This window comes from Coregonus clupeaformis, chromosome 12, assembly GCF_020615455.1.
Source record: "Coregonus clupeaformis isolate EN_2021a chromosome 12, ASM2061545v1, whole genome shotgun sequence".
In the NCBI taxonomy this organism is placed as follows: Eukaryota; Metazoa; Chordata; class Actinopteri; order Salmoniformes; family Salmonidae; genus Coregonus; species Coregonus clupeaformis.
This window is the reverse complement of record NC_059203.1, coordinates 10,813,249-10,834,550: the sequence shown is the minus strand read 5'-3', so window position 1 is coordinate 10,834,550 and position 21,302 is coordinate 10,813,249.

The window sequence follows — 21,302 nt, the reverse complement described above, 5'->3', positions numbered from 1 at the left end:
GTAAAGCTCGCCGCCATTGGACTCTGGAGCAGTGGAAGTGTTCTCTGGAGTGTTGAATCACGCTTCACTGGACTTAAATGGGTTTGGCAGATGCCAGGAGAACACTACCTGCCCCAATTCATAGTGCCATCTCTAAAGTTTGGTGGAGGAGGAATAATGGTCTGGGGCTGTTTTTCATGGTTCGGGCTAGGCCCCTTAGTTCCAGTGAAGGGAAATCATAATGATACAACATACAATGACATTCTAGACGATACTGTGCTTCCAACTTTGTGGCAACAGTTTGGGGAAGGCCCTTTCCTGTTTCAGCATGACAATGCCCCCGTGCACAAAGCGAGGTCCATACAGAAATGGTTTGTCGAGATCGGTATCGAACAGTGGAGGCTGCTGAGGGGAGGACGGCTCATAATAATGTCCAGAATGGAGTCAATGGAATGGTATCAAACATGTTTTTTGGGGTTGATACCATTCCATTCACTCCATTCAGGGAGTGGTTTCTAAAGACAAAAGAAAATGCAGTCTCTCTTCAAAAAGTCTGGACATGCTTTAAAGAAATTGCAGGTGGTGAATGGAAATGAGATGAGTCATCCCCTGCAAGAAAACTTGACTGAATGCGTTGATAAGGAGGTGCGCCTGTAGGAGAACAGCTCCTTGGGTGCCTGAAGCAAAGGGGCTGACGCACGCGATAGAGAGCGAGAGGGAGGAGGGGGGTGTTCAGTGGGTGTTAGTAGCTATACTTTTAGTTTATTCATTTACTTATGTATGTATGTATTTTTGTAAATTATGCATGTATGTATGTGCCTCTTACCGGACAGGTAATTTGAGAACATGTTGTCATTTATGAATATGCTAATGATGACCCCTGATAACAACATTGGCACTGTGCAGTTGCAGCATACCTGAAGAGCGACATGCTTGGATTAACCGTTGAGCCCTAAAATGGTTTGCTAACAACACTTGAAAACATGAAAACACATAATTCCTCATGTAGCCTAGCCTATATTCCCTTCAAGTTGGCTAAAGTGTTCTCTTATGGAGAACTTGCAGCAATTAAGAATCACATACTTCACCTCATGATGAAAAAAAGCTTTGCACTTTGGGTAAGTGGTTTTACAGAATGTTATTCTGTGTTTCTGTGAGTCAAAGCTTTTCTCAATTTACATCAGATGGACCATCCTGCACCTTTGGACCATTTAAGACATTTCAGTGCCCATTGGTGGTGCATTAATTAATCACAATTTAATGTAATCACTGCTCCATTTCTGAGATTTTTTAAGATACAGTATTTTGAGAGATTTCTCATTAATTCATACTTAAGTATATTTTAGCAATTACATTTACTTTTGCTACTTAAGTATATTTAAAACCAAGTCAAGTCTCTCAGAGAGCACTTTAGCTTTATGCCCATGTCAAATCTGTATGCATGAGCTGTGACAACATGTGTTACATGGTATTTGATTGCCAATGGCCTCAATCACTGGTGCTCTGTGGGTAGAGTTGTTTGGGGTGTACAAAGCCACTATGTACACTGCATGTATCTGCATACAGATACCTAAATTAACTACATAAGACAGTTCTGATCAACAACTTAACCTTTGTTTTGGCTCGCTTAAGAAAAATGCATCCTAAATATATTATTGAATGGTGAATGAATCCTGTTTGCCTTCTAGCCTTTGTCTGCTACTCTGTTTCAATTAAATATTTTTTGCTGTTCAGTTTATCTTCAGTTTATCTTCAACTTCCTTAGGTGTTTTGACGCTGCTCACTGCGCCCTCTGCAGGCTGTGGTTATCGGGTTGACCCGGCCTGATCCAACTGGCTTGTCCACTTCTTCTCCATCTTTAGACACAGCCACCGCAGATCTTCCTTCGCTGAGCTGCTCTTATTCCCAGAAACATCTGTGCCCTTCACAGTGATTAACCCAAGACACCTCTTGACCCACCTTCCATCCCTTGTCCATGCACTACAGGCACTACAGAGGGTAGTTCGTTCAGCCCAGCATATCACTGTGGCCAAGCTCCCTGCCATCCAGGACCTCTATACCAGGCTGTGTCAGAGGAAGGCCCGGAAAATTGTCAAAGACTCCAGCCACCTAAGTCATAGACTGTTCACTCTGCTACCACACGGCAAGCAGTACCAGAGCGCCAAGTCTGGGACCAAAAGGCACCTGAACAGCTTCTCCCCCAAGCCATAAGTCTGCTGAACAGTTAATCAAATGGCTACCTTGACTATTGCATTTACCCTTTTTTACAGTGACTCTCTTACACTGACTCTATGCACACACACACACACACGCTCACACACACAGAACACACACACATATGCATATTGATGCCACACACAAACATACAGTGGTTTCGGAAAGTATTCAGACCCCTTGACTTTTTCCACATTTTGTTACATTACAGCCTTATTCTAAAATTTATTAAATATTTTTTTTAATCAGCAATATACACACAATACCGCATAATGACAAAGCGAAAACAGGTTTTTCGAAATTGTAGCAAATTTATAAAAAATAAAACACTGAAAAACCTTATTTACATAAGTATTCAGACCCTTTGCTATGAGACTCGGTGAGCTCAGGTGCATCCTGTTTCCATCAATCCTTGAGATGTTTCTACAACTTGATTGGAGTCCACATGTGGTAAATTCAATTGATTGGACATGATTTGGAATGGCACACACCTGTCTATATAAGGTCCCACAGTTGACAGTGCATGTGTTGTGGAAAATTATCACCATACTTATTAAAAATCTAAGTTCTTCCAGAGTTTTTGTAGAATCAAGATAGACTTTATTACACAGAGTAACGTAAGCCGAGATGATCTGCAGAGCACCTCCCATCTCCCTCTCCACTCTCCGTCTATATAGTCACATTCACATCCATCCTAGCTCAAAGCCCCTCCCTCTTAGGTTCCCCCACCATTATCTTCAGTTCTCTCTCTCTACCGCTCCGCCCACGTCCTTAGTCTATGATAGGGCTAAATTTGACTTTCATGAAGTTTAGAAACAATATTATTACAATCAATCACGCCCTTGTCATGCAAAAACAATCATGTTCAGTTTTAAACTCTGTTCAACCCCGGCTCACCCTGGCTTGACCTGAAGATTGATTGTTGGACATGACAGGTCCACACTCAATCTCTCAAACGTACCCAAACCCAACTCCTCTCTTCCCTCCTGTCATGCTGTAATTACTCATGATTAGTCTAAACTCTGTTCAACTCTGGCGCTGCTCTTTCTACTTTGTTTGAGGAGAAATGCATTAGGCAACAGTCTGGTTTCAGTCTCTGATAAGGTAGGACAGCCATGGATTAGGTAAGAGCAAGCAATTCGACCCTAGGTCAGATCCTAGGTCACGTCTGTGATTTAACTTTGTTTATCCAATAGTTTAATAAAAAATTCCCATCACATGTCAGAGCAAAAACCAATCCATGAAATCGAAGGAATTGTCCGTAGAACTCCGAGACAGGATTGTGTCGAGGCACAGATTTGGGGAAGGGTACCAAAAAATGTCTGCATCATTGAAGGTCCCCAAGAACACAGTGGCCTCCATCGTTCTTAAATGGAAGAAGTTTGAAACCACCAAGACTCTTCCTAGAGCTGGCCGCCCGGCCAAACTAAGCAATCTGGGGAGAAGGGCCTTGGTCAGGGAGGTGACCAAGAACCCGATGGTCACTCCGAAGGAGCTCTAGAGTTCCTCTGTGGAGATGGGAGAACCTTCCAGAAGGACAACCATCTCTGCAGCACTCCACCAATCAGGCCTTTATGGTAGAGTGGCCAGACGGAAGCCACTCCTCAGTAAAAGGCACATGACAGCCCACTTGGAGTTTGCCAAAAGGCACCTAAAGACCCTCAGACCATGACAAACAAGATTCTCTGGTCTGATGAAACCAAGATTGAACTCTTTCGCCTGAATGCCAAGTGTCACATCTGGAGGAAACCTGGCACCATCTCTATGGTGATGCATGGTGGTGGCAGCATGATGCTGTGGGGATGATTTTCAACGGCAGGGACTGGGAGACCAGTCAGGATCGAGGCAAAGATGAACGGCGCAAAGTACAGAGAGATCCTTGATGAAAACCTGCTCATGAGTGCTCAGGACCTCAGACTGGGGTGAAAGTTCACCTTCCAACAGGACAATGACCCAAAGCACACAGCCAAGACAACGCAGGAGTGGCCCAGCCAGAGCCTGGACTTGAACCCGATCAAACATCTCTGGAGAGACCTGAAAATAGCTGTGCAGCAACGCTCCCCATCCAACCTGACAGAGCTTGAGATGATCTACAGAGAGGAATGGGAGAAACTCCCCAAATACAGGTGTGCCAAGCTTGTAGCGTCATACCCAAGAAGACTCGGGGCTGTAATCGCTGCCAAAGACGCTTCAACAATGTACTGAGTAAAGGGTCTGAATACTTATGTAAATGTGATATTTCAATTTTTTGTTTTATATACAGTACATTTGCAAACATTTCTAAAAACCTGTTTTTTCATTATGGGGTATGGTGTGTAGATTGATGAGGGGAAAAATACAATTTATCCAAATTTTGACTGGCTTAAAGTTATAAAACCTTTGCAAGGTTAAACCTTCCTATGCGTCTTTTCATTTTCATACTGTTTACATGAGGTATCTGCCAGTTCTGACTGCATTATTTGCACTGGCATATGATAGCCTTTCTGGTGCTCATCTCTTTAAGACATAATGTCCCTTTAAGAGGATCTTTACACAAACAATGTAAAATGTTCCGAACATTTAATTGAGGATTTTGTATACGTAGATGCCAGTATTTCTCCAACAGTACTCTACATCTGTTCAAATTGTCAAGCCAAACAGGATTTGTTTTCTAAATTAGTCATTATGATCATTAATCATCATCATTACACTCTTTGTCCCTTGAAGCAATGGGATTTAAGCAGTTTTTTGTCATGAGTCTGGCCCTGGAGGCAGAACTGAGTGGTTTCCGCTAGATGGGCCAGCCGCAAAGTCAAAATTGGCCATAGGCCTATCGTAAAAAATCATGAAAACAAAAATTAGCTTTTTAGTCTTAATTTAAGGTTAGGCATTGGGGTTAGAAGTGTGGTTAAATCAAGGCACATTTTTATTTGTCACATGTTTCGTAAACAACAGGTGTATACTAACAGTGAAATGCTTACTTACGGGCCCTTCCTGACAATGCAGATTTTTTTCACCAACTGGGGGCGACACGTCAGGAAGTCCAGGATCTAGTTGCAGAAGGAGGTGATTAATCCCAGGGTCTTTAGCTTAGTGATGAGCTTGGAGGGCACAATGCTGTTGAACGCTGAGCTGTAGTCAATTAACAGCATTCTCACATACAGTGCCTTCAGAAAGTATTCAGACCCCTTGACTTTTTCGACATTTTGTTACATTACAGCCTTATTCTAAAATCAATGTACACACAATACCACATAATGACAAAGCAAAAACAGGTTTTTATAAATGTTTGCTAATTTATAAACGGAAATATGACATTTACATAAGTATTCGGACCCTTTACTCAGTGCTTTGTTGAAGCACATTTGGCAGAAATTACAGCCTCGAGTCTTCTTGGGTATCACGCTAAGCTTGGCACACCTGTATTTGGGGAGTTTCTCCCATTCTTCTCTGCAGATTCTCTTAAGCTCTGTCAGGTTGGATGGGGAGCGTTGCTGCAAAGCTATTTTCAGGTCTCTCCAGAGATGTTTGATCGGGTTCAAGTCCGGGCTCTGGCTGGGCCACTCAAGGACATTCAGAGACTTGTCCCAAAGCCACTCCTGCGTTGTCTTGGCTGTGTGATTAGGGTCATTGTCCTGTTGGAAGGTGAACCTTCACCCCAGTCTGAGGTCCTGAGCGCTCTGGAGCAGGTTTTCATTAAGGATCTCTCTGTACTTTGCTCCGTTCATCTTTGCCTCGATCCTGATTAGTCTCCCAGTCCCTGCCACTGAAAAACATCCCCACGGCATGATGCTTCCACCACCATGCTTCACCGTAGGGATGGTGACAGGTTTCCTTCAAACATGACGCTTGGCATTCAGGCCAAAGAGTTCACTCTTGGTTTCATCAGACAAGAGAATCTTGTTTGTCAAGGTCTGAGAGTCTTTAGGTGCCTTTTGGCAAACTCCAAGTGGGCTGTTATGTGCCTTTTACTGAGGAGTGGCTTCTGTCTGGCTCTCTACCATAAAGGCCTGATTGGTGGAGTGCTGCAGAGATGGTTTTCCTCTGGAAGGTTCTCCCATCTCCACAGAGGAACTCTAGAGCTCTGTCAGAGTGACCATCGGGTTCTTGGTCACCTCCCTAACCAAGGCCCTTCTCCCCTGATTGCTCAGTTTGGCCGGTCGGCCAGCTCTAGGAAGAGTCTTGGTGGTTCCAAACTTATTCCATTTAAGAACGATGGAGGTCATTGTGTTCTTGGGGACCTTCAATGCTCTAGACATGTTTTGGTACCCTTCCCCAGAACTGCGCCTCGACACAATCCTGTCTCAGATCTCTACGGACAATTTCTTTGACCTCATGGCTTGGTTTTTGCTCTGACATGCACTGTCAACTGTGGGACCTTATATAGACAGGTGTGTGCCTTTCCAAATCATGTCCAATCAATTGAATTTACCACAGGTGGACTCGAATCAAGTTGTAGAAACATCTCAAGGATGATCAATGGAAGCAGGATGCACCTGAGCTCAATTTCGAATCTCATAGCAAAGGGTCTGAATACTTATGTAAATAAGGTATTTCTGTTTTTTATTTTAAAGAAATTAGCAAACATTTCAAAAAAACTGTTTTCCCTTTGTCATTATGGGGTATTGTGTGTAGATTGCTGAGGATTTGTTTTTATTTAATCCATTTTAGAATAAGGCTGTAATGTAACAAAATGTGGAAAAAGTCAAGGGGTCTGAATACTTTCAGAAGGCACTGTAGGTGTTCCTTTTGTCCATGTGGGAAAGGGCAGTGTGGAGTGCAATAGAGATTGCGTTATCTGTGGATCTGTTGTGGCGGCATACGAATTGGAGTGGGTCCAGGGTGTCTGGGATGATGGTGTTGATGTGAGCCATGACCAGCCTTTCAAAGCATTTCATGGCTACAGATGTGAGTGCTACGGGGCGATAGTCATTTAGACAGGTTACCTTGGCATTCTTGGCCACAGGGACTATGATATTTGAAACATGTAGGTATTACAGACTGGGTCAGGGAGAGGTTGAAAATGTCAGTGAAGACACTTGCCAGCTGTTCAGCGCATGCTCTGAGTATGCGTCTTGTTAATCCGTCTGGCCCTGCGGCCTTGTGAATGTTAACTTGTTTAAAGGTCTTATTCACATCGGTTACGGAGAGCGTGATCACACAGTCGTCCGGAACAGCTGGTGCTCTCATGCATAGTTCAATTTTGTTAGCCTCATAGCGCGCATAGAAGGTATTTAGCTCATCTGGTAGGCTCATATCACTGGACAGCTCGTGGCTGGGTTTTCTTTTGTAATCTGTGATAGTTTACATACCCTGCCACATCTGACGAGTGTCAGAGACGGTGTAGTAGTATGATTAGATATTGGTCTTGTACTGACACTTTGCCTGTTTGATGGGTCGTCGGAGGGTGAGTGCTTTGTATGCATCTCTGTGTGTGTAGTCAACGTGATCAATCGTTTTTTTTTCGCCTTTAGTTGCACAGGCGACATGCTGGTAGAAATGAGGTAAAACGGATTTCAGTTTTGCTGCATTAAAGTCACCGGCCACTAGGACTGCCAGCTCTTGGTGAGCATTTTCTTGTTTGCTTATGGCCCTATACAGCTCGTTGAGTGCGTCTTAGTGCCAGCATCGGTTTGTCGTGGTAAAGGTAAGGGTTAAGGTTAGGTTTAAAATCAGATGTTATGACTTTGTGGCTGTGCCAGCTAGTGACCACTCTGCAGAACTGGCTCCAGTACATGAGTCATGCCAACCTGAGGGATTTATTCCTGTCATTTGTGTTACATTGAATCTATAGTAAGATTTTAAATGTGGCCATCACTGCTGCTCAATATAAGCTATTTATCATCCATGTTTTTTCAGTAAACAGAAGTCTGATAAGATACACAAATACAATTTCCTATGATTTGTTTGTAGCATTCTTGTTGGGAAAAAATACAACTGTAATCTACTGGTTCACTTTCCAAATGAGAAACTTTATACGGAGCAGCTGCAATACAAACATTGTCCAAAGACATCATTTACCAATAGAGGGCAGAGTAAGTTTCAATAATGCTCAGTGTCACTGTTTAAATAATGCTCAGTGTCACTGTTTAAATAATGCTCAGTGTCACTGTTTAAATACAGTGGGGAAAAAAAGTATTTAGTCAGCCACCAATTGTGTAAGTTCTCCCACTTAAAAAGATGAGAGAGGCCTGTAATTTTCATCATAGGTACACGTCAACTATGACAGACAAAATGAGATTTTTTTTCTCCAGAAAATCACATTGTAGGATTTGTAATGAATTTATTTGCAAATTATGGTGGAAAATAAGTATTTGGTCAATAACAAAAGTTTCTCAATACTTTGTTATATACCCTTTGTTGGCAATGACACAGGTCAAACGTTTTCTGTAAGTCTTCACAAGGTTTTCACACACTGTTGCTGGTATTTTGGCCCATTCCTCCATGCAGATCTCCTCTAGAGCAGTGATGTTTTGGGGCTGTCGCTGGGCAACACAGACTTTCAACTCCCTCCAAAGATTTTCTATGGGGTTGAGATCTGGAGACTGGCTAGGCCACTCCAGGACCTTGAAATGCTTCTTACGAAGCCACTCCTTCGTTGCCCGGGCGGTGTGTTTGGGATCATTGTCATGCTGAAAGATCCAGCCACGTTTCATCTTCAATGCCCTTGCTGATGGAAGGAGGTTTTCACTCAAAATCTCACGATACATGGCCCCATTCATTCTTTCCTTCAGTCGTCCTGGTCCCTTTGCAGAAAAACAGCCCCAAAGCATGATTTTTCCACCCCCATGCTTCACAGTAGGTATGGTGTTCTTTGGATGCAACTCAGCATTCTTTGTCCTCCAAACACGACGAGTTGAGTTTTTACCAAAAAGTTCTATTTTGGTTTCATCTGACCATATGACATTCTCCCAATCATCTTCTGGATCATCCAAATGCACTCTAGCAAACTTCAGACGGGCCTGGACATGTACTGGCTTAAGCAGGGGGACACGTCTGGCACTGCAGGATTTGAGTCCCTGGCGGCGTAGTGTGTTACTGATGGTAGGCTTTGTTACTTTGGTCCCAGCTCTCTGCAGGTCATTCACTAGGTCCCCCGTGTGGTTCTGGGATTTTTGCTCACCGTTCTTGTGATCATTTTGACCCCACGGGGTGAGATCTTGCGTGGAGCCCCAGATCGAGGGAAATTATCAGTGGTCTTGTATGTCTTCCATTTCCTAATAATTGCTCCCACAGTTGATTTCTTCAAACCAAGCTGCTTACCTATTGCAGATTCAGTCTTCCCAGCCTGGTGCAGGTCTACAATTTTGTTTCTGGTGTCCTTTGACAGCTCTTTGGTCTTGGCCATAGTGGAGTTTGGAGTGTGACTGTTTGAGGTTGTGGACAGGTGTCTTTTATACTGATAACAAGTTCAAACAGGTGCCATTAATACAGGTAACGAGTGGAGGACAGAGGAGCCCCTTAGAGAAGAAGTTACAGGTCTGTGAGAGCCAGAAATCTTGCTTATTTGTAGGTGACCAAATACTTATTTTCCACCATAATTTGCAAATAAATTCATTAAAAATCCTACAATATGATTTTCTGGATTTTTTTTCCTCAATTTGTCTGTCATAGTTGACGTGTACCTATGATGAAAATTACAGGCCTCTCTCATCTTTTTAAGTGGGAGAACTTGCACAATTGGTGGCTGACTAAATACTTTTTTTCCCCACTGTAATGCTCACCGGGGGCCTCCCGAGTGGCACAGCGGTTTTAAGGCACTGCATCGCAGTGTTGCGTCGTCACTACAGCCTGGGGTTCGATCCCAGGCTGTTTCACAACCGGCAGTGACTGGGCAGAGCACAATTGTTCTAGCATCATCCAGGTTAGGGGAGGGTTTGGCCGTGGGGGCTTTACTTGGCTCATCGCGCTCCAGCGACTCCTTGTTCCGGGCCAGGCACCTACAGGCTGATTTCGGTTGTCAGTTGAACGGTGTTTCCTCCGACACATTGGTGCGGCTGGCTTCCGGGTTAAGCGAGCGGGTGTTAAGAGGCACGGCTTGGCGGGTCATGTTTCGGAGGACGCATAACTCGACCTTTGCCTCTCCTGAGCCCGTTGGGGAGTTGCAGCGATGAGACAAGATCGTAATCACGAAATAGGGTAGAAAAAGGGGGGTAGAAAAAATACAATAAATAATGCTCACCGCTGTGGAGGAGAGGTCATGAATATGTAGGTAAGGTGCGCTTGAGAGTGTTTCAAATTTTAGCTTGTTTGACACTAGCCAATTGGGGAGTTACAGTAAGCCTATATGTGTCTAAACAGGGAGTCATTAGAATTAAGTTGAATAGAGGATTCCCAATATAGTGTGCATTGTTGGGTGCAGCTACGTACACTTTGCATGTGGAATGGCAATGGTAGACTAGAGGTATAGCTGCATCATTGTGTGAGGAAGTAATATGATCTGAAATATTGTGAGAGCATTAATCTCTCATGGACAGGCGCACGTAACATATATGGTATCACATACCTCTCCCTCCAGAACCTAATCGAGTAGCTGGCACAAGATTTAAGTTCTAGGTTGCTGATTATGGCAGCAGCACCACATGTTGAGTCAGACAGGTTTACTTGGTCATCATCTCTACATTCAGTGCTGCCAGCTTCATCCAGTGTGACTGTAATAAAGGTGTGAATAGACAACAAGCCATATAGACATCACACAATGTGTTATCACATGAGATATTCCACATATCAATATATTACGTTACAATAACTATATTGTAGTGCATGAAGTGTTCGTATGGAAACCTTCATTGATTGTGCACATTGCACATTTGAAAAACAGCATAATAAAAAAATCCCCATAAAAATCTGTCTGTTTAAGCTAGAGATATCTGTGGGGTTTTCATGCGCTGTGTCTCAATCCACCGCATCCGCCAATGGCGGCCTTCCGCATCTGCGGTGGAAGGTGGCCAAGCTACAGCGTTGTTTGTCAGACCATGAGACATCCCAAAAATCGGTCTTCTCACAAAAACGTGTGTAGCGTCCGAATGGTTTGGCTTACCACTCTATGAAAAGAGGAAAAACTATCCGTTTTTTTATGTATGAATCTGTTATTCAAGGCATTTCAATGGGCTAATAACAGTATGGCCAAATTCAATGTTTCATCAAATATTTATTTTATATATTTTTTTATACCTAAAGGGGTCCTAAAATGTATGTCACCTAATGCAACTCAATATTAGGAAGTTGTTCCTAATTTTTTCTACACTCAGTGTATATGGAAGTAGTTTAGCACCAAACAAAAATGTTAAATATGGGTCAAATAAAATTATAATAACATTCCTGATCTTTCTTATCACTTTCAGATATAGGACAGACACTTTAAAACAAACGTCCTTTTGATTTATATTTTTACTATCATTTTTCTATTCAATGCGTTTCTATGGGCTAATAGCAGTATGGCCAAATTCAATGTTTCATCAAATATTTTTTTAAATATTTTTTAAATACCTAAAGGGGTCCTAAAATTCAAAATCAAATAACTAAACGAACCTTGGTATGGCCATCTTAAAACAATTTCATATGTTAGCTTAGCTGTGCAAGTGAGCTCTGCCAAATGGAGCGAGTTGGAGAATCCAACACAATATAGTTGGTACAAGATAGACACTGGCACAACTCATTTCAATTACCTAGAGACTAGATAAGAATTTGGAATGACTGTACGGCATGGATATAGTAACTAAATCCACTGGCAGATGTACCCAGTGTATCTGTGTATCAACTCTCGCTTTACATCTTACTGATAATATTAATATTACAAAAATGCACACCACATTATATTTTTTCAAGAAATTACGTTGCGAATGGCAAGTACTGAGCTAGCAATGATTAATAAGATGTGTCCTTCTCTTTTGAATGAGAATATAAATCACTCTCTCTCTCTCTGGTGCAGCTAATTAAAAGATGATCTACTGTAAGATTGGTCCTTTGGTCATGCAGGGCCATAAGAAGAGTTGTAATTAAGAAACATCCAGGAGGATGTTGCATAACAACCTGCATCATTTACAGCCACCATCTCATCCTCCACACCTACAGTAGGGGAGAGTGGGGCAAGTTGAGCCTAAGGGGTAAATTGAGCCACCCTTTTTTCTAGGAAACCATACACAAAATAAACATCATTTATTGGAGGTCATCATTTCATGGAGTATGTGAAGGAAGAAACCACATGTGAAAAAGTGGTAAGCAAGTTAAGTCCAAAAAACAGATTTTCACCAAGTCAAATGAATGTATTGTGTTAGAGGTTTCATGATGCTTGTACTGTATCTAAACCAAAGTAGATAATTTAAAGATTGTTCTATACATCAGTTGGGGTATCTATAATCTTCAATATGAGGTCCTAAACTTAGCATGAAAGTGCATCCTTGTAGCTGTGTGGGCTAATATAGACAAAATGTTTTCCTTTGGTTGAGCCAATGGCAAGTTGAGCAAATTGCAGTGTTTTCTTCCCAGGTGTAATGCAAGGCATTATCGCTGGGATAAGAGGTAACAACAGGACCTATGTTAAAAGTGTTTAAAAAAAATACAAAGTGTTTGTTAGGTGTTACGCCTGTGTTAAAAGATGCTTAAATTATTAAAAGACAAAAAAGTGATTGTGATTGTGTTGAAATGTGTTTTGGAAATAAAGATAGACATGGTTTTAAAAGGTAATGCTAATATTTCATTCAGTACAGATATTTGTAGGTGGCTGATTATTTCCAGGTATACAAAACATCCTGAAATATACATAGATATCCTTGTTAGAAATAATACTATATTCCCCTTGACGGAGTGATGCTGAATGTAAAAAAGGCTCAACTTACCCCACTCTCCCCTATAAAGAGTCTGTCTACCTTCCCTGGGCTGACTCACCATTAAGCCTATGAGTGAACACACATCACATTATATTGCACACTATCACACCTTGCAGGTGCAAAAAGGCTTATTCTTTCACTGCTCATCGGGTCCCACTCAGCTCCGAATGCATGAATGAGCAGCCACCGTTTCCAAAACTTGGGGTCAGGACCCTACGTGGGTCATCTGATTGAAAGATTAGGTAGCGAGAGAAAATGATATTAATCAACCATCTGTAAATTGATTTAACACTCATCAAATGGAATAGGGAGTGTATAAGTAGTGAACCCCTAGCCGCAAGCTCATTCATTCTCCCTCTACTCACACTATGGACAGGTGGATGGATGACACTGTGATAGGACCCATGGGGTCTTATCCAAGATATTAATGTATGAGTAAAACTAGGACATCAATCTTCTCTAGGCAATATAAACAGTGATTTATCTTTAGGACATTAGATACAGTATATCTAAAGTTTCCAAGCATTTTCTAGAATGACATGCAATATAAAGTAACTGACTTTGAGCCATCATGCCAATAAAAAGTATATCTTTATAGCTTTGTCGTGAAAACTGTCAGTGTCTCTCATCAAAAGATTGTCAGAGCTTAAAGTGAATGTTCAGTTGTTGTCATTCTTATTTGGAGATTTGATCCATTTCAACATGATACTACATTACAATGAAATCTGTTTTGTTAAAGACTTAAACCAGTCCATCTAGTTAGTCATCAAGTTATTATGCTGTTATGCTCTGCCACAGCAGACACCAAGGCAATCACAAACTTTCAGATAGAGTTATATTGTGTCAAACATTCTATCTTGATCCATTCCATCTGCAACGTTCCACGCAAATCACCCCACTGGGCACTGGACAGGTCCTAGTCCTACTATTTGCAAGTGTCACTCAGTAAAGCAGTGGCCCTGGCTTCTGCTGACGAGCCAGTAGAAGATTCAATCAATCAAATTCAATCAATCACATTCATTTTATAAAGCCCTTTTTACATCAGCAGTTGTCACAAAGAGCTTTACAGTGACAGCAAGCAAAGCAGAAGCGAGCAGAAAAAACTTTATAGAAGAAGATTGACTGCTGTTTTTCAAATGTGCAATGTGCACAATCAATGAAGGTTTCCATATGAACACTTCATGCACTACAATATAGTTATTGTAAAGTAATATATTTATATGTGGAATATCTCATGTGATAACTGTAAGGTAATTGGTAGTAAACCTAGTAAATATATAACAATGTCAGAAGTGTCATCAGCAGCTGACGAGGATAACCACCAACTTCCCTTTATTGGCTATCCTATGACGTAAGCCTGTTATACATGGATGATTTGTTCAGTTTACAGCCCAGACATGAGGATATATAGTGTGCTCATCTGACCATAGGCTTCGATAAGTGATAAGGCTGCATACGCAAAACGTCTGACACCTGGAAAACTTGCAGTATATCATGTATACTGAACTAGATACTTATTTGATGATTATAAAAATAGAAATGTGTTATTATTTAAAAAAATGTGTTGAATCACTGTTTATTTCGAGGGGATATGAATAATGTAAACCAGGGTTTCCCAAAGTCGGTCCTGGCACCCCAGCTGTGTAGTGCTAGGGCAAAAACCGAGGACCGAGTTTGGGAAACCTTCATGTAAACAACAGATTAGTCAAGATTCCTTGTCCTGCTTTGTGTTAATACTTTATCACTTTCTGACAGATTGATAACATTTTTTATTTGTTCTGAAGATTTGTAACTGTGCCAAAGTTCTTGTTGTGAAGGTGCATTTGCTTAAGGTACAGCATGTGTGTTTGGTTGGAATTGTTATATTGGCCCTAAATTAGCCACATAATACTCTCTCATACACACAAACATATACACACACACACAAACATATACACACACACACACACAACAATTGAGTCCTGGAAATTGAAGCCTATTACATATTAATGGCAATAGGGCTCCCGAGTGGCGCAGCGGTCTAAGGCACTGCATCTCAGTGCTTGAGGCGTCACTACAGACCCCCTGGTTCGATTCCAGGCTGTATCACAACCGGTCGTGATTGGGAGTCCCATAGGGCGGTGCATAATTGGCCCAGCGTTGTCCGGGTTTGGCCGGTGTAGGCCATCATTGTAAATAATAATTTGTTCTAAACTGATTTGCCTAGTTAAATAAAGGTAAAAATAAATAGTTTCACTATTAATTTCACTCGCCATTAAAGATCCATTTTTATGGTGGCTCTGTCTAAACTGATAGAAGGCCAACTTTGCAGTAGTGGATAAATCAATGTGCATTTTTATGATGATTCTTGTGGTCTTTAGAGAAAAACAAATTAAAATGATCGATATCTACCCTTTACGAGGGTTTAGCCAGCAGTGGTCTGTGTGTTAAAACCTGTGTACCAATGCTGCTAAATATACACTGAACAAAAATATTAACGCAACACGCAACAATTTCAAAGATTTTACTGAGTTATAGTTCATATAAGGAAATCATTCAATTAAAATAAATGAATTAGGCCCTAATCTATGGATTTCCCATGACTGGGAATACAGATATGCATCTGTTGGTCACAGATACCTTAAACAAAAAGTAGGGGAGGGGATCAGAAAACCAGCCTGTAGCTGGTGTGACCACCATTTGCCTCATGCAGCGCGACACATCTCCTTCGCATAGAGTTGATCAGATCAGGCTGTTGATTGTGGCCTGTGAATGTTGTCCCACTCCTCTTCAATGGCTGTGCGAAGTTGCTGGATAGTAGCGGGAACTGGAACACGCTGTCGTACATCCAGAGCATCCCAAACATGCTCAATGGGTGACATGTCTGGTGAGTATGCAGGCCATGGAAGAACTGGGACATTTTCAGCTTCCAGGAATTGTGTACAGATCCTTTCGACATGGGGCTGTGAATTATCATGCTGAAACATGAGATGATGGCGGCGGATGAATGGCATGACAATGGGCCTCAGGATCTCGTCACAGTATCTCTGTGCATTCAAATTGCCATTGATAAAAAATGCAATTATGTTCATTATCCGTAGCTTATGCCTGCCCATACCATAACCCCACCGCCACCATGGGGCACTCTGTTCACAATGTTGACATTAGCAAACCGCTCGCCCACACGACACTATACACGCTGTCTGCCATCTGCCCGGTACAGTGGAAACCAGGATTCATCCGTGAAGAGCACACTTCTCGAGCATTCCAGTGGCCATCAAAGGTGAGCATTTGCCCACTGAAGTTGGTTCTTCTTCGGTTGTGCAAACCCATATTTTTATCAGCTGTCTGGGTGGCTGGTCTCAGACAATCCCGCAGATGAAGAAGCCAGATGTGGAGGTCCTGGGCTGGCATGGTTACACGTGGTCTGCGGTTGTGAGTCCGGTTGGACGTACTGCCACATTTTCTAAAACGATGTTTGAGGCGGCTTATGGTAGAGAAATGAACATTAAAGTCTCTGACAACAGCTCTGGTGGACATTCCTGCAGTCAGCATGCCAATTGTATGCAACCTCAAAACTTGAGACATCTGTGGCATTGTGTTGTGTGACAAAACTGCACATTTTAGAGTGGCCTTTTATTGACCCCAGCACAAGGTGCACCTGTGTAAAGATCATACTGTTTAATCAGCTTGTTGATATGCCACACCTGTCAGGTGGATGGATTATCTTGGCAAAGTTGAAATGCTCACTAACAGGGATGTAAACTAATTTGTGCACAAAAATGTAGAGAAATACGCTTTTTGTGCATATGGAAAATTTCTGGGATCTTTCATTTCAGTTTATGAAACATGGGACCACACTTTACATGTTGCATTTATATTTTTGTTCAGTGTAGCTCAAAACAATAGGAAATAACGGGAATAGTGTAATGATTAAAATACAGCTAATAGAATACAGCTGAACACACGTTCATTTATTCACAACAACATAGCGTGGTCCTCTGTAGCTCAGCTGGTAGAGCACGGCGCTTGTAACGCCAAGGTAGTGGGTTCGATCCCCGGGACCACCCATACACAAAAAAATGTATGCACGCATGACTGTAAGTCGCTTTGGATAAAAGCGTCTGCTAAATGGCATATTATATTATTATTATCAACAGACTCCTTTATTACACACTCCTCTCGGATTCTCTAGAATTACAGCTATCTGGCAATTTTGTAGCTGATCTACTCCACACTGATGGGAAACTCTCAAGTCAAGGGTCTTTTGATTATTCATACTTTAGGGCCAGACGTGTCTGGGAGACAATTATTCAACTTCCTGTGCAACAACATCATTACTGGCTCTTCAAAATAGAGACAGGTATCTCAGTTTGGAGAGTTTGGCATTCATTACAAGTAGTCCGTTTTCTTCGCTACATACACTAAGAAACAGCATTAGGATATATTAATGCATCTTGGACATATAGACCTGTAAAAACAGAGGTAAAATAGGCGGGAATATCAACTATGAATATTTATGATGAATGTAAGCTTAGTTTTTTGGTAGCTAATTAATTGACAACATTCCAAGTCAAATGTGGTCTCATTCAGTGCTGTATGATCCTGTCTGACAAAATACATACAGTTACACATTGTTTTAAATGTTGTAGCTATTTTAATCTAATTGGCTCTATGGAAAAAAAAGTTGCCTCAGACACTGAAAAGGTTCCTCTGTGGATTTTATTTGTTCAGCCCCTACTCTTGCAATTATGTTAGCCCCCACCCTCTAGATTTGAATCCAAATCTAATATGGTGTCCAAAATCCAATATGGCTGCCACAATACCATTAAATGGTGGTTTAGCCGCCTTTATATATACAGAGTTATGGATATAATGATGAGATACTTATGTCTCCGCCCTAACAATGAGATTCGTTGTCCACAGAGCGGAACAGCGGGCTGTGGATACATCTCGTTAATTGAATAATTTGTCCAATATTCGATGATGGGTGTTGACGTCAACCACCTGTATTCAATGGAGAGAGAGATGCTATGCTAGCCTCATGTATATGCAGACTGTCTCAAATTTCTACAGGGACAACTCCAATATAAAGTGTTTTCTCTCAAAGTTGCCTGGATGTCACTTTCATCACACTTCTATCAGTACACTCATAACAACCTACGCATTACGAAACGATTAGATCAAATAAGCCTGACATATCAAAATAGCAATTAATGTTTATATGGATTAAATTCAACACTCTTTCATCATCTCCCATACAAAAACTCCTCATCTGCTTAATAATTAATGATCTGCTTAACGTGGACAGATTTGGGGCAGAGATAGGGCTCTCGCTTTGCCTCTCTCTCAGTATATACATGTTTTAAATGAGAGACATCTTTTAGATTTGTGTACTGTTCTTATGACCTGTACTCAATACTATTTTTGTGCAATTCAACTAGGTTGGGAATCTAATATACTTGCCATAATTACACTCAAACACCTTTGTCTGGATATAGAAAAAGCAGCAGACTGCTTGACATGACAACACCAAGCATTCCAAGTCACAAGCCTCCTTGAGGATCATTGAGGTAACTGGGAGGCTCCAATGAAAGGAAAGAGAATCCAACCCTGGACTCTGACACCCTCTCCCTATGTCTACAACTTTCCCCCACTGTGGTATAACTTGTGCCTCCAGGATTGGGCTCCTAATTCACCTCCTTATCATTTAGAAGTGAGCTTTGATTTATGGCTAGTCCAATATGGCTCACTGCATTCGTGATGCACATTGGGATGTTCTGGTGCACTCTTATGCTGTTCAGGTTGAGCTGGCACATTGCTCTTTCCAGAAAATGTTAGTCTGCCCTGGAGTTGCTGCAATCTGGTGACATTATGGTTAGGGCTCTGTGTTTTGGTTAATCATGTCAAATCACCTGGATTTTAACCTTTATTTTAAACTTTTATTTTCCAGAAATGAGAATAAAACCAAAAATTATAGCAATTATCTGAGGGTGGTGCTGGTCCATCAGACATAAAAAGAAAAGGGGACAGTTGAATGAAAAAGCTTTAAATAAAGGTTAAAATACAGGTAATGTGACATGATTAATCAAAACACTAATTATGGTGTATGGGGAGAATGCAACCACACATGATGGTGGCAAGCACATAAGACATGTGTTCACTACAATGAACCAACACAACCTGACACTCAATGACAATAAATCCCATCAACTTACTGGGCCTTCACATACGATAGGAATTGCACCTCTCTAATGTCAATGCTTCTTATTTGTGGTCTATGACCTACACTCTAAGTAACCTCTAGTTAAAGATGCAGTCCGGGATTTTACAAATTCGTAACATTAGAATTGGAATTCGTAACATATCATACGAATTACAAAATATATATATATATAAAAAATAATAACAATAATACGAAAATGGATAACGAAATGGATGACATAGTACACAATTGTGCATAATTTTTGGGGACCCGTTTTGGCTCGTGATCACTACTTTCAAAACTACTGACTGAAATTATACAAAATCTCTGGAGCATCACTTTAACCTGAGATCACCATCACCTGTTCTGTCACTCTCCTCATCTCCTGCTGGGCCTGCCCCAGACCGTAATCACAGCCAACCACCAACAGTTAATATCGGCCAAATTATCATCCTACCCGACTTTCAAAGGAATACTGTATGAAGGAACGTGACCTGCAGGACTTTTTGCCACATTCAACATAAAAAACTCCACAGGTCAATTAGTTGTTGGAAAGATCTAGGGCAGGTCTGTTTGTTACAGCCCTTTCACAGACTCTCCTTCACAACCAGACAACCAACCATTCCACTACTGGAGTGTCCCCAGCATCATTCAGACTGAGATAACATTCCAGTTAGTCAACGGGTCTCGTTGGCATGCAAACTGCATCTGTTGACTGCACCCAACCCTTGTTTATTTGGAAACTGATCACAACACAGACCCAATACCCCGCCAGTCATACAGGAAGGATACTGGCCTTGTCGCTGCAGCATGCTCAGTATGACCAGTTAGCTGTGCAAGCTGGTCAAACCCCAGAACTACAACCACCACTAGCTACTTTGTCTCCTCACCCAGTTGACTTGGAAAGTTGTCTATAAATTAGCTACGAAAAAGTAAAGCTTACATTTATCATAACTGTTCATAGTTAACATTTCCAACTATTGTATCTCTGTGTTTATAGGTCTTTATTTCCAAGATGCATTAAGATATCCTAATGCTGTTTGTTTGTTTGTGTACGTAGGGCAGACAACTGACTACTTGTATTCCACATTTTTGCAATATCAGAACTTGCAATATTGGGCTTATGCGGCCCATCCCCTCTCCAGCTAGGGATTTTTATAGTTTAGGCGGTGTGTCACAATATCTATCAATTTAATCACTTTTGCAGTAAAATATTTATACACAACCATCCGTTTCATTAATGGGAGACATTAAAGATGTGAAAAAACATGGTTGTGTTTTGTTGTACCTTGGGTAGGGGTATCTGAAAAATGTTGGGGCCTTGCCACTAGCCTATCAGTTATTATACAGGTAACTGCCAAAATGGAGAAAACACCAGCATAAAGTGTTGGGCTGCCACAGGCGCCAGAACAGCTTCAATGCACCTTGGCATAGATTCTACAAGTGTCTGGAACTCTATTGGAGGGGGATGCGACACCATTCTTCTGAGAAATTCCATCATTTGGTGTTTTTGTTGAAGGTGGTGGAAAACGGTATCTGAGGCGCCACTCCAGAATCTCCCATAAGTGTTCAATTGGGTTGAGATCTGGTGACTGAGACACATACACACACCCTTTAAACCCGTATGCTCCTTTAAGACCCCTCTTTCAAATCAATGAGATTTCTTCTTCTAGCCATGGTAGCCAATATAATGGGCAACTGGGCATTTTCTTACACGACCCTAAGCAAAATGGGATGTTAATTGCTTAATTAACTCAGGAACCACACCTGTGTGGAAGCACCTGCTTTCAATATACTTTGTATCCCTCATTTACTCAGGTGTGTCCTTTAATTTGGCAGTTAACTGTATGTAAGCTTCAGAGAACAAAGAAATAATGCATAAAATATAACAGGTAGATTTGGTATTCCAGTGATGGAGCATGCCATGCCTTACCCTCATACTGTTGTTCCATACTGCTTTGTAGCCTTTATGGAGAGGATACTGATTAATGAATGACCTTATTTTAAACCGTCTGTGTAAAGCAGCACTTGTTCTCCTCCCATGTAGCCTACTATGGTTGTCTCTGATCACAGTTCAGTAACTGAGTTACACATTTTTCACACCTATATGATAGTTA